The sequence below is a fragment of the Tamandua tetradactyla genome, chromosome 5 (genome assembly GCF_023851605.1).
Source record: "Tamandua tetradactyla isolate mTamTet1 chromosome 5, mTamTet1.pri, whole genome shotgun sequence".
Classification (NCBI taxonomy): domain Eukaryota; kingdom Metazoa; phylum Chordata; class Mammalia; order Pilosa; family Myrmecophagidae; genus Tamandua; species Tamandua tetradactyla.
Genome location: NC_135331.1, coordinates 164,818,276 through 164,830,414, shown reverse-complemented (window position 1 = coordinate 164,830,414; position 12,139 = coordinate 164,818,276). Strand labels below are relative to the sequence as shown.

Below are 12,139 nucleotides of genomic sequence, written 5' to 3'. Positions count from 1 at the left end.
TGAAATGAAGAGACCCTATCGACCATACACTTAGGGTGGTGAAAGAAGGGCAATGCATTGATCAGTTTGAGGGTAAGAAAGAGTGCATGATTTTTAGCTCCCTAGCTATGTTGCTTTGTAATGTTTATACAAACAAATGCAATAGTTTAGGTAAGTCTTTCTGTTCAGGGGAAGTACAGGCCCAGTATGAGTAAAGGTATGGTTAGGGTAGATGATATCAAAGGGTAGCTCAGGGCAAAACAGGCAGACCAGAATAAAAAAAGAGAGACCTGAACTGGACAAGGCACTGCAGGACTTTACAGCTCTAAGATGATCTATATATCTATTGTATAATTCAAGCAAGAGTTTCTGTGAATTAAGAGAAATGATTATAAAATACGGCTTCAAATACAAACTAAATACCAACTCTTCTCGGATCCTGCTTTTGAAAGCATTAAAATAATCTGCACTACAAGTGACTAGAACCTGTATATTGAAAGTATATGCATATGGAGGCCTGAGCTGAAATTATGGCTGTCTCACATTTACCACGGAAAGTAATAATACATAGTTGCGAATCAGATCAAAGGAACGAATAACAAAAAGTCAAAGATATCAAAGCTTTAGAGATTTTATAAAAAAAGAGTTGGAAAAGATGGACCTTAGAGACAAGAGAGATGGGAAAGGAGTAACACTTGTTGAATATTAACCAAGAGCCAGGCATTGTTGCTTTATATGTGCTATTACTTCATTTAATCCTTATAACCACGTACGTTGGGTATTATTAACCTCTTTTTTTTATGGGCAGGCACTGGGAATCCAACCCAGGTCTCCAACATAGCAGGCAAGAACTCTGCCACTGTGCCACTGTTGCCCACCTTATTAACCTCATCTTATAGATGAGGAAACTGAGGCTCAGTGGGGTTAAGTGATCTGTCCAGAGTCACACAAACAGTAAAAGGTAGAGGTGACATCATAACCCATGCTCCTCACCATTTCTATCTCTACACTACTCAAAGCTTTTTTTGTTTTCCAAATTGACTGCTTCTTCACCTGGGCTGTCCCATACACATCAAGCAACAGGAGTTTGCATTTGAAGTGAAAATCTGCAAATGATCTGCTCTCTGCTATTGAATAAATCATCAAAGCAATGGCTTTCTTAGGGCTGAGGGTTTTAAATGAGAAAAGCAGTGGGAATAGGCCATAGACAGTACCCCTAATGCTAAAGAATAAGAGAAAAAGGAACTGCCATGGGGAGGTTGCAGGGAGTGATTTAGGGATGTGGAAGGGCAGCGAGGCTTGGCAGAAAGGAGGACGGAGGAGGATATTTCTGTTAAAAAGTTTCTATGAAATGTAAACGCTTCAGAAGAAAGGAGCTGGAAAGAAATAAACGACAACAGTGTATTCTAATACTGTAAATATGAAGTGGGAAGAAAAGGACAGTGGTAGGCTGGTGGAAAGAATCAGAAGCAGCAAAAAACCAAAGCTTGAAGAGACAGAGGTATACAGGTAAGCCTATCCCATGGCAATATGGAAATAATAAGGGAAACTGTCTACCAACTTCTCTCCTTTCTTGATTTTCCTTAAGTTCCTTAATGCCCATTATCCTTAAGCTGCTTTCTGACTTATCAACTGGTAGGAAAATAAGGGCTAACAAGTCACAATGGTGGTTAGAATGGTAAGAAATGATGTTGTTTAGGAGCACACTTTCAAATAATGCTGACCTTTATTAGGACCATTTGTAGAAAATCCAGATTTGAGAATTAATAAGGCAATTGGAGAAGAGAAGTGAAACACAGTGAAAAGATTTAAAAGATATTAAATAGCTAGAAAGGACTGAGCATATAAACAGTATGGCTTCCATGGGGCAAAACTGAAGGCTGTCATATTTGAATAAGAGAAAGTCAACTGAAGACATTTTCTTTAAAACAAAATTCTCATTACCTTCTTTTCTCTAAAGGAAACAAGGCATTTCCTTGTGGCCAGTGCTTCTCTTGCAGCTTTCTCAAGAGAATGTTTTCTCCTACCTCCGCTCAGATTCTATTTTTTCTCCTACCTTTGCTGTACCATAATGTCTGGTGGAGGTGAGGGGGGTACAGGCAGATGTCCTTCTAGTTCCTCAGTGCCTTTCAAAGCTCTTCTCCTTGCTCTTCTCTCAGAAATCACAGTTCATCTGAAACACATGCTTTCCGGGAACTTGTATCACTCTCCCTGGTGTCTTAATCTACAATCTTGCTGGCACTGTCACTCATTGAAGATTTTGGCACCTAACTCACCATAATCTTCTTTACTGTGGCTCCTGTTTTCATTTTTGTCGCCCTCAAACTCCAAGTTCATATAGACAGAAATCTGGCTTCTCAGTTCCTTGACTTCCTCACTTCCTATGACATTTCCTTTACCTCACCCCAGTCACCAACTTCCTTGGTCATGGCTGGGGACAACCTTATTACCAATATCTGAATAATCTCCCAAATTTCAATTTTAGTCATCCCATTTTCTGACATCATCTACGGTCTCCAACTACACATAGTTCTTTGACCCTACATTGACTTATGTGCCACAGACCCCCACACATCACTTTGTCATTCATCATAACCCCTTCATGTCTTTACTTCACTTCTTATGCAGCTTAAATTCCATAATTTACTACTACAATCACTTCCTTGCATATGGTCTCAACTCTCTTGCTCCTCTATCCTTCCATAGGTAAAACCTAACCTGGCCTATACTGTGTCTATGGCTAAATATGGCTTGAGTAAATAGGCCATTATGCTAACTGATTTCACTTTAAATTTATGGCCCTACACAGCTACCCAGCAACCCTACTACTACTTTGGTCAAATTGCTGCTCTATTTTCCCAGAAGACTACTTCACACTTTCTCCTCTCTCCTCTAATCTCCAACAACCCTCACTACTTCACTTTTGGTCCATGCTCTTAAGAAAATAGAAACAATTAGAAGACAACACTGTCTTCTATCAAATCTACCAACTTGCCTGCAACTATACCTATATACTCTGCCTCTGTCCTATTAAACAATAATGAGCTGCCTGTGTTCCTATCCAAGGTCAATCCTGCCACCTGTGTTTTGGACCCCATCTCATCTCACTCCTCTCTCTCCTGCATCAATTTATTCCTCTCTGTTGGATCATACTTTTGAGCATTAAAACATGCTGGATTACCTCCCATCTTAAATATACCCTCCCAAGGCCTCAAATCTTCCTCTACTTCCTCCTCTACTTTCCAGTTTCTCTGTTCTCTTAAGGCAAAATTCCCCCCAAATTATGTCTGTATTCAATGGTTCCATGTCTTCATCTCTCATTCTGTTTTCTTTTTCCTTCCCTCCTCTTGAAAACTAAAATAAGTCTTTACTGAAGTCATTTGAGGACATCGAGAAGGAGATTTTACAGGCCACATAGCAAAATTTCTTATAAAAGTTCTTTAGACATTTATTTCAGTCCTTTTAGAAGGTACCCAAATCTCTTCTTCAAATATGAAGTGGGAAGAAAAGGACAGTGGTAGGCTGGTAGAAAGAATCACAACTAGCAAAAAACCAAAACTTGAAGAGACAGAGGTATACAGGTAAGCCTATCCCATGGCAATATGGAAATAATAAGGGAAATTGTCTACCAACACTCTGTGTCCTCATATGCTCTGTGGTTATCTGTTTCTTCTCATCTGCATCTCCAACTAGCCCCTGTGGTACGCAGAATTCTAAGACGGGATCCTCACACACCTACGATACCTTTCCTTTTGGATGACATCTGTGAATATGATGGATATCACGCTGGTGATTATGTTATACGGTAAGGGGATTCTGCATATATAATCAAAGACTTAAGTTGACTTTGAGTTAATAAAAAAGGGATATTACTCTGGGTTGGCCTCATGTCACCAAGTGAGCCCTTAAAAGTTATAGGGCACAACAGAGATGTACTTATGCTGACTTGAAAGAAAGCAAACATCCATGTTGTAAAGCGTCCATGGAGGGTCTGTGTGGCTATGAATGAACTGTGAATGGCAACTCCCAGACAACAGCAAGCAAGAAAACAGGGACCTCAGTCCTTCAACCACAAGGAAACAAATTCTGCCAACAACCTGAATAAGTTTAGAAGAGGACCCCCTAAGATTCAGATGAGATTTCAGCCTTGTGAGACCCTAAGAGAAAAGTCAGCTTCTCTCGTGTCCACTCATGACCCATGGAATTGTGATAATAAATCTATTTTGCTTTAAGCCAAAGTTTGTACCAATTTGTTATGCAAGAAAAAACTAATATACCTCCTTAGAAAAATTACATCATCTTCCTCAGGAACCAGTCTTCTTAGAAACTCAGGAAAGGGAAAGTTGTAAATAAATATAATTTAGTAATTTTGTCCCCTAACAAAATTAATGTCAATAGCTAGTATTTACTTTTAGTATTTACTTTTAGACATCATATTAAATGCTTTATATTTGTTCACACTGAAAAGTTATCTCCATTTTACAGATGAAAAAAACTGAAGTTGTTTTAGGTCACATAGTTAGAAAGTGGCAGAGCTAAGATTCAAACCAAGACCTGTCTTGCTTCCAAAGCTTATGCTCTTAACCACTACTTGTCTGTGCAAGACATTATGATAGTCACTCCTCTATAATAAGTGGGGATCACTTTTATTAACTTTACAGATAATATCAGAGGTTTACTTAGGAAAATAACTACCTTTCCAATAAACGCTGATGGCACAGGAATGTTCTTAAGGGTTCATTGCCCAGCCTAGTGGTACCTATTCTCTTTGAACCACTACATTCAGGATTTTGTCTTCACTGCTACATAAAAGAGTGTCTCGGAGGCGGGGCCAAGATGGCGGCTTAGTAAGGTACGTGCGTCTTAGTTCCTCCTCCAGAGCAACTACTAGGTGAACAGAAACAGTGCAGAACAGCTCCCGGGGCCACGGCAGGGAATGGACACACAGCATACCCCAGTCTGGACTGGCTAGTCTGACTGCGAGACTCGGCTGCGGTGAGATCCCCGAGCGGCGCGCAACCCCCCGAGCAGCGGCAGCTGTGGCGGCCGGAGCTCCTCCCTCCCTCCTTCCCGGGCCGGCTGAGAGTCTGGGAGAGGCAAGTTTCCCAAGCCGTGGCGGCCGGCGCCCCTCTTTTGCGGGCGGCTTCCTGGTCCACCTACGAGTCTCGGATCAGAGGGCTACCCAAGCCGCGGTGGCCCTCCCCCGCGGGTGGCTTTCTGGTCCGGTGGCGAATTCCCCAGGCCGTGGTGGCCTGCGACCGACGCCCCTCCCCCGCGGGCGACTTGCTGGTACAGTAGCGAATGCCTCCGGCCCACTGCGGCTGGCGACTGACACCCCTCCAGGGAGAGGAGGGAATTTCCGACAGTGGCAGGGACTGGGTCCAACCAAACACCAATAGGGGAATTAATAAAGGAGCCACAGGGTCCCCTCAAGCCGCGGCGGCTGACACCCCCACCACACGCGGCCCCCTAAACCAACTGAGAGAATTGGATCGGAAATCCCCAGGCCGCGGAGAACGGTGACCGGGGGGATCCTTTCCAAACATGTGAGACAAACGTGTGCCACGAGCGCCACCTACTGGGCAGGATAAGAAAAACAGAACCCAGAGATTTCACAGAAAAATCTTACAACCTTGTTGGGTCCGACACCCAGGGAAACCTGACTAAATGCCCAGATGCCAGCAGCAAAAGATAACGGTCCATGCTCAGAAGATTGAGAATACGGCCCAGTCAAAGGAACAAACCAATAGTTCAAATGAGATACAAGAGCTGAGACAACTAATGCTGAATATACGAACAGAAATGGAAAACCTCTTCAAAAAGGAAATCGAGAAATTGAGGGAGGACATGAAGAAGACATGGGCTGAACAAAAAGAAGAAATAGAAAAACTGAAAAAACAAATCACAGAACTTTTGGAAGTGAAGGATAAAGTAGAAAAGATGGAAAAAAACAATGGATACATACAATGATAGATTTAAAGAGACAGAAGATAGAATTAGTGATTTGGAGGATGGAACATCTGAATTCCAAAAAGAAACAGAAACTATTGGGAAAAGAATGGAAAAATTTGAACAGGGTATCAGGGAACTCAAGGACAATATGAACCGCACAAATATACGTGTTGTGGGTGTCCCAGAAGGAGAAGAGAAGGGAAAAGGAGGAGAAAAACTAATGGAAGAAATCATCACTGAAAATTTCCCAACTCTTATGAAAGACCTAAAATTACAGATCCAAGAAGTGCAGTGCACCCCAAGAGATTAGACCCAAATAGGCGTTCTCCAAGACACTTACTAGTTAGAATGTCAAAGGTCAAAGAGAAAGAGAGGATCTTGAAAGCAGCAAGAGAAAAACAATCCATCACATACAAGGGAAACCCAATAAGACTATGTGTAGATTTCTCAGCAGAAACCATGGAAGCTAGAAGACAGTGGGATGATATATTTAAAATACTAAAAGAGAAAAACTGTCAACCAAGACTCCTATATCCAGCAAAATTATCCTTCAAAAATGAGGGAGAAATTAAAACATTCTCAGACAAAAAGTCACTGAGAGAATTTGTGACCAAGAGACCAGCTCTGCAAGAAATACTAAAGGGAGCACTAGAGTCAGATACAAAAAGACAGAAGAGAGAGATATGGAAAAGAGTGTAGAAAGAAGGAAAATCAGATATGATATATATAATACAAAAGGCAAAATGTTAGAGGAAAATATTATCCAAACAGTAATAACACTAAATGTCAATGGACTGAATTCCCCAATCAAAAGACATAGATTGGCAGAATGGATTAAAAAACAGGATCCTTCTATATGCTGTCTACAGGAAACACATCTTAGACCCAAAGATAAACATAGGTTGAAAGTGAAAGGTTGGGAAAAGATATTTCATGCAAATAACAACCAGAAAAGAGCAGGAGTGGTTATACTAATATCCAACAAATTAGACTTCAAATGTAAAACAGTTAAAAGAGACAAAGAAGGACACTATATACTAATAAAAGGAACAATTAAACAAGAAGACATAACAATCATAAATATTTACGCACCGAACCAGAATGCCCCAAAATACGTGAGGAATACACTGCAAACACTGAAAAGGGAAATAGACTCATATACTATAATAGTTGGAGACTTCAACTCACCACTCTCATCAAGGGACAGAACATCTAGACAGAAGATCAACAAAGAAATAGAGAATCTGAATATTACTATAAATGAACTAGACTTAATAGACATTTATAGGACATTACATCCCACAACAGCAGGATACACCTTTTTCTCAAGTGCTCATGGATCATTCTCAAAAATAGACCATATGCTGGGTCACAAAGCAAGTCTTAACAAATATAAAAAGATTGAAATCTTACACAACACTTTCTCGGACCATAAAGGAATGATGTTGGAAATCAATAATAGGCAGAGTGCCAGAATATTCACAAATACGTGGAGGCTCAACAACACACTCCGAAACAACGAGTGGGTCAAAGAAGAAATTGCTAGAGAAATTAGCAAATACCTCGAGGCGAATGAAAATGAAAACACAACATATCAAAACTTATGGGACGCAGCAAAGGCAGTGCTAAGAGGGAAATTTATTGCTCTAAATGCCTATATCAGAAAAGAAGAAAAGGCAAAAATTCAGGAATTAACTATCCATTTGGAAGAACTGGAGAAAGAACAGCAAGCTAACCCCAAAGCAAGCAAAAGGAAAGAAATAACAAAGATTAGAGCACAAATAAATGAAATTGAAAACATGAAAACAATAGAGAAAATCAATAAGGCCAGAAGTTGGTTCTAAGAGAAAATCAATAAGATTGATGGGCCCTTAGCAAGATTGACAAAAAGAAGAAGAGAGAGGATGCAAATAAATAAGATCAGAAATGGAAGAGGAGACATAACTACTGACCTCACAGAAATAAAGGAGGTAATAACAGGATACTATGGACAACTTTACGCTAATAAATACAACAATTTAGATGAAATGGACAGGTTCCTGGAAAGACATGAACAACCAACTTTGACTCAAGAAGACATAGATGACCTCAACAAACCAATCACAAGTAAAGAAATTGAATTAGTCATTCAAAAGCTTCCTAAAAAGAAAAGTCCAGGACCAGACGGCTTCACATGTGAATTCTATCAAACATTCCAGAAAGAATTAGTACCAACTCTCCTCAAACTCTTCAAAAAAATCGAAGCAGAGGGAAAACTACCTAATTCATTCTATGAAGCCAACATCACCCTCATACCAAAACCAGGCAAAGATATTACAAAAAAAGAAAACTACAGGCCAATCTCTCTAATGAATATAGATGCAAAAATCCTCAATAAAATTCTAGCAAATCGTATCCAACAACACATTAAAAGAATTATACATCATGACCAAGTAGGATTCATCCCAGGTATGCAAGGATGGTTCAACATAAGAAAATCAATTAATGTAATACACCATATCAACAAATCAAAGCAGAAAAATCACATGATCATCTCAATTGATGCAGAGAAGGCATCTGACAAGATTCAACATCCTTTCCTGTTGAAAACACTTCAAAGGATAGGAATACAAGGGAACTTCCTTAAAATGATAGAGGGAATATATGAAAAACCCACAGCTAATATCATCCTCAATGGGGAAAAATTGAAAACTTTCCCCCTAAGATCAGGAACAAGACAAGGATGTCCACTATCACCACTATTATTCAACATTGTGTTGGAGGTTCTAGCCAGAGCAATTAGACAAGAAAAAGAAATACAAGGCATCAAAATTGGAAACGAGGAAGTAAAACTATCACTGTTTGCAGACGATATGATACTATACGTCGAAAACCCGGAAAAATCCACAACAAAACTACTAGAGCTAATAAATGAGTACAGCAAAGTAGCAGGTTACAAGATCAACATTCAAAAATCTGTAGCATTTCTATACACTAGCAATGAACAAGCGGAGGGGGAAATCAAGAAACAAATCCCATTTACAATTACAACTAAAAGAATAAAATACCTAGGAATAAATCTAACTAAAGAGACAAAAAACCTATATAAAGACAACTACAAAAAATTGCTAAAAGAAATCACAGAAGATCTAAATAGATGGAAGGGCATACCGTGTTCATGGACTGGAATACTAACTATAGTTAAGATGTCAATCCTACCTAAATTGATTTACAGATTCAATGCAATGCCAATCAAAATCCCAACAACTTATTTTTCAGAAATAGAAAAACCAATAAGCAAATTTATCTGGAAGGGCAGGGTGCCCCGAATTGCTAAAAACATCTTGAGGAAAAAAAATGAAGCTGGAGGTCTCGCGATGCCGGACTTTAAGGCATATTATGAAGCCACAGTGGTCAAAACAGCATGGTATTGGCATAAAGACAGATATATCAACCAATGGAATCGAATAGAGTGCTCAGATATAGACCCTCTCATCTATGGACATTTGATCTTTGATAAGGCAGTCAAGCCAACTCACCTGGGACAGAACAGTCTCTTCAATAAATGGTGCCTAGAGAACTGGATATCCATATGCAAAAGAATGAAAGAAGACCCATATCTCACACCCTACACAAAAGTTAACTCAAAATGGATCAAAGATCTAAACATTAGGTCTAAGACCATAAAACAGTTAGAGGAAAATGTTGGGAGATATCTTATGAATCTTACAATTGGAGGCGGTTTTATGGACCTTAAACCCAAAGCAAGAGCACTGAAGAAAGAAATAAATAAATGGGAGCTCCTCAAAATTAAACACTTTTGTGCCTCAAAGAACTTCATCAAGAAAGTAGAAAGACAGCCTACACAATGGGAGACAATATTTGGAAACGACATATCAGATAAAGGTCTAGTATCCAGAATTCATAAAGAGATTGTTCAACTCAACAACAAAAAGACAGCCAATCCAATTACAAAATGGGAAAAAGACTTGAACAGACACCTCTCAGAAGAGGAAATACAAATGGCCAAAAGGCACATGAAGAGATGCTCAATGTCCCTGGCCATTAGAGAAATGCAAATCAAAACCACAATGAGATATCATCTCACACCCCCCAGAATGGCCATTATCAACAAAACAGAAAATGACAAGTGCTGGAGAGGATGCGGTGAAAGAGGCACACTTATCCACTGTTGGTGGGAATGTCAAAGTGTGCAACCACTGTGGAAGGCAGTTTGGCGGTTCCTCAAAAAGCTGAATATAGAATTGCCATACGACCCAGCAATACCATTGCTGGGAATCTACTCAAAGGAATTAAGGGCAAAAACTCAAACGGACATTTGCACACCAATATTTATAGCAGCGTTATTTACAATTGCAAAGAGATGGAAACAGCCAAAATGTCCATCAACAGACGAGTGGCTAAACAAACTGTGGTATATACATACGATGAAATATTATGCAGCTTTAAGACAGGATAAACTTATGAAGCATGTAATAACATGGATGGACCTAGAGAACATTATGCTGAGTGAGTCTAGCCAAAAACTAAAAGACAAATACTGTATGGTCTCAATGATGTGAATCGACATTCGAGAATAAACTTGGAATATGTCATTGGTAACAGAGTCCAGCAGGAGTTAGAAACAGGGTAAGATAATGGGTAATTGGAGCTGTTGGGATACAGACTGTGCAACAGGACTAGATACAAAAACTAAAAAATGGACGGCACAATAATACCTAATTGTAAAGTAATCATGTTAAAACACTGAATGAAGTTGCATCTGAGCTACAGGTTTTTGTTTTCTTTTGTTTTGTTTTTACTATTATTACTTTTTTTTTCTCTATATTAACATTCTATATCTTTTTCGGTTGTGTCGCTAGTTCTTCTAAACTGATGGAAATGTACTAAGAAACGATGATCATGCATCTATGTGATGATGTTAAGAATTACTGATTGCATGTGTAGAATGGTATGATTTCTAAATGTTGGGTTAATTTCTTTTTTTCCGTTAATTAATAATAATAATTTTAAAAAAAAGTGTGTCTCAAGATCCCCAGTAACCTTTACATTCCAAAATCCAGTAGTCAACAATACTCAGTCCTCATCTTAACAGTACTTTTCAACAACATTCAACACAAATGATCTCTTGTATTACAGGACATCACGGTTTTCTTCCTGTCTTACTGGCTGTCTCTTCCAGTCTCTTTCATTGGCTTTGCTTCCACTGTTGCCCTCTAAATGTTTGAAAGGTAGGCCATCTCTCTTTACACTCAATTTCCTGGCTGATCTCTTCAGGCACTTAGCTTTAATTACCTTCTCCACTGGCCAATTTATATGCTCCGACCTAACCTCTTCCCTAAACTCCAAACTCTTGAGGACCTACTCTGCCTTTCAGCTTGCTTTTGTATCTCCACCTAGGAATTCTTCCTTTTCAGGATGGCAGCCTGTTAGAAAGTTATGATTTATGAGAACTTCAAATCCACAGGCTTTAAAATAAATAGTTCTCCCCTTCTACGCCACCAAAAAATATATTATTGTTTTACCATCTTAAGTATCTGACCTATACTGTCAGTGAAGAACACAATCTGTTTTTTTTAAAGGCCCAAACTTGCTTTAAAATTAAACCCGATTTATTTAAAAATATATTCTCCTCAGCCTCTGCACCATAGAAATCACCTGGAGCCCTGGTTAAACCATAATACTCCAGGCCTTACTAGCAGGTCCGAGTAGTTCTGAGTGGGTTTAACAAGGGCCTCAGATGATTCTGATAATGGTGAGCCAGCATGCAGTTGTAAAGTTTGGGAGATCTGGGCCAGAGAGGGAGGAAAACTGAATAAACTCAGAGCAGTCAGGATAAAGGGAGAAAAGATTCCAGACATTGTTACAAGACAGAATTAACAGGGCTTAGTTGGATGTGAGCGATGAGGAAGAACCTAAGGATGGACTTCAGTTTTCTGACAGGCAACTGTGTGAGACAACAGTTGCACCATTAAAAGGAGAATATTAAGAATTCAGTAAGATCTGGAGATCAGGTTTCGTGTTTGTTTTTTTTTAAAGATGGGGGTTGAGAGAAAAGGGGTGATTCTGTTACAAAGATGAATTCAACTTAAGATAAACTGAGTCTGAGGTGCTTATGGGACATTTAGAAGTGATGTCCAAAAAGCATTCATAAATACAGGCTCGGGTTCAAAATAATGTTCAAGAAGTAGAAATATGGATTAGGGAG

General features: G+C 39.3%; 1 protein-coding gene across 1 annotated transcript in view; it reads right to left on the bottom strand.

Moving 5' to 3' along the window:
• Positions 1–12,139, bottom strand: part of QRSL1 (glutaminyl-tRNA amidotransferase subunit QRSL1) — a 58,335-nt gene that overhangs the window by 45,585 nt on the left and 611 nt on the right. The window lies entirely within an intron of this gene.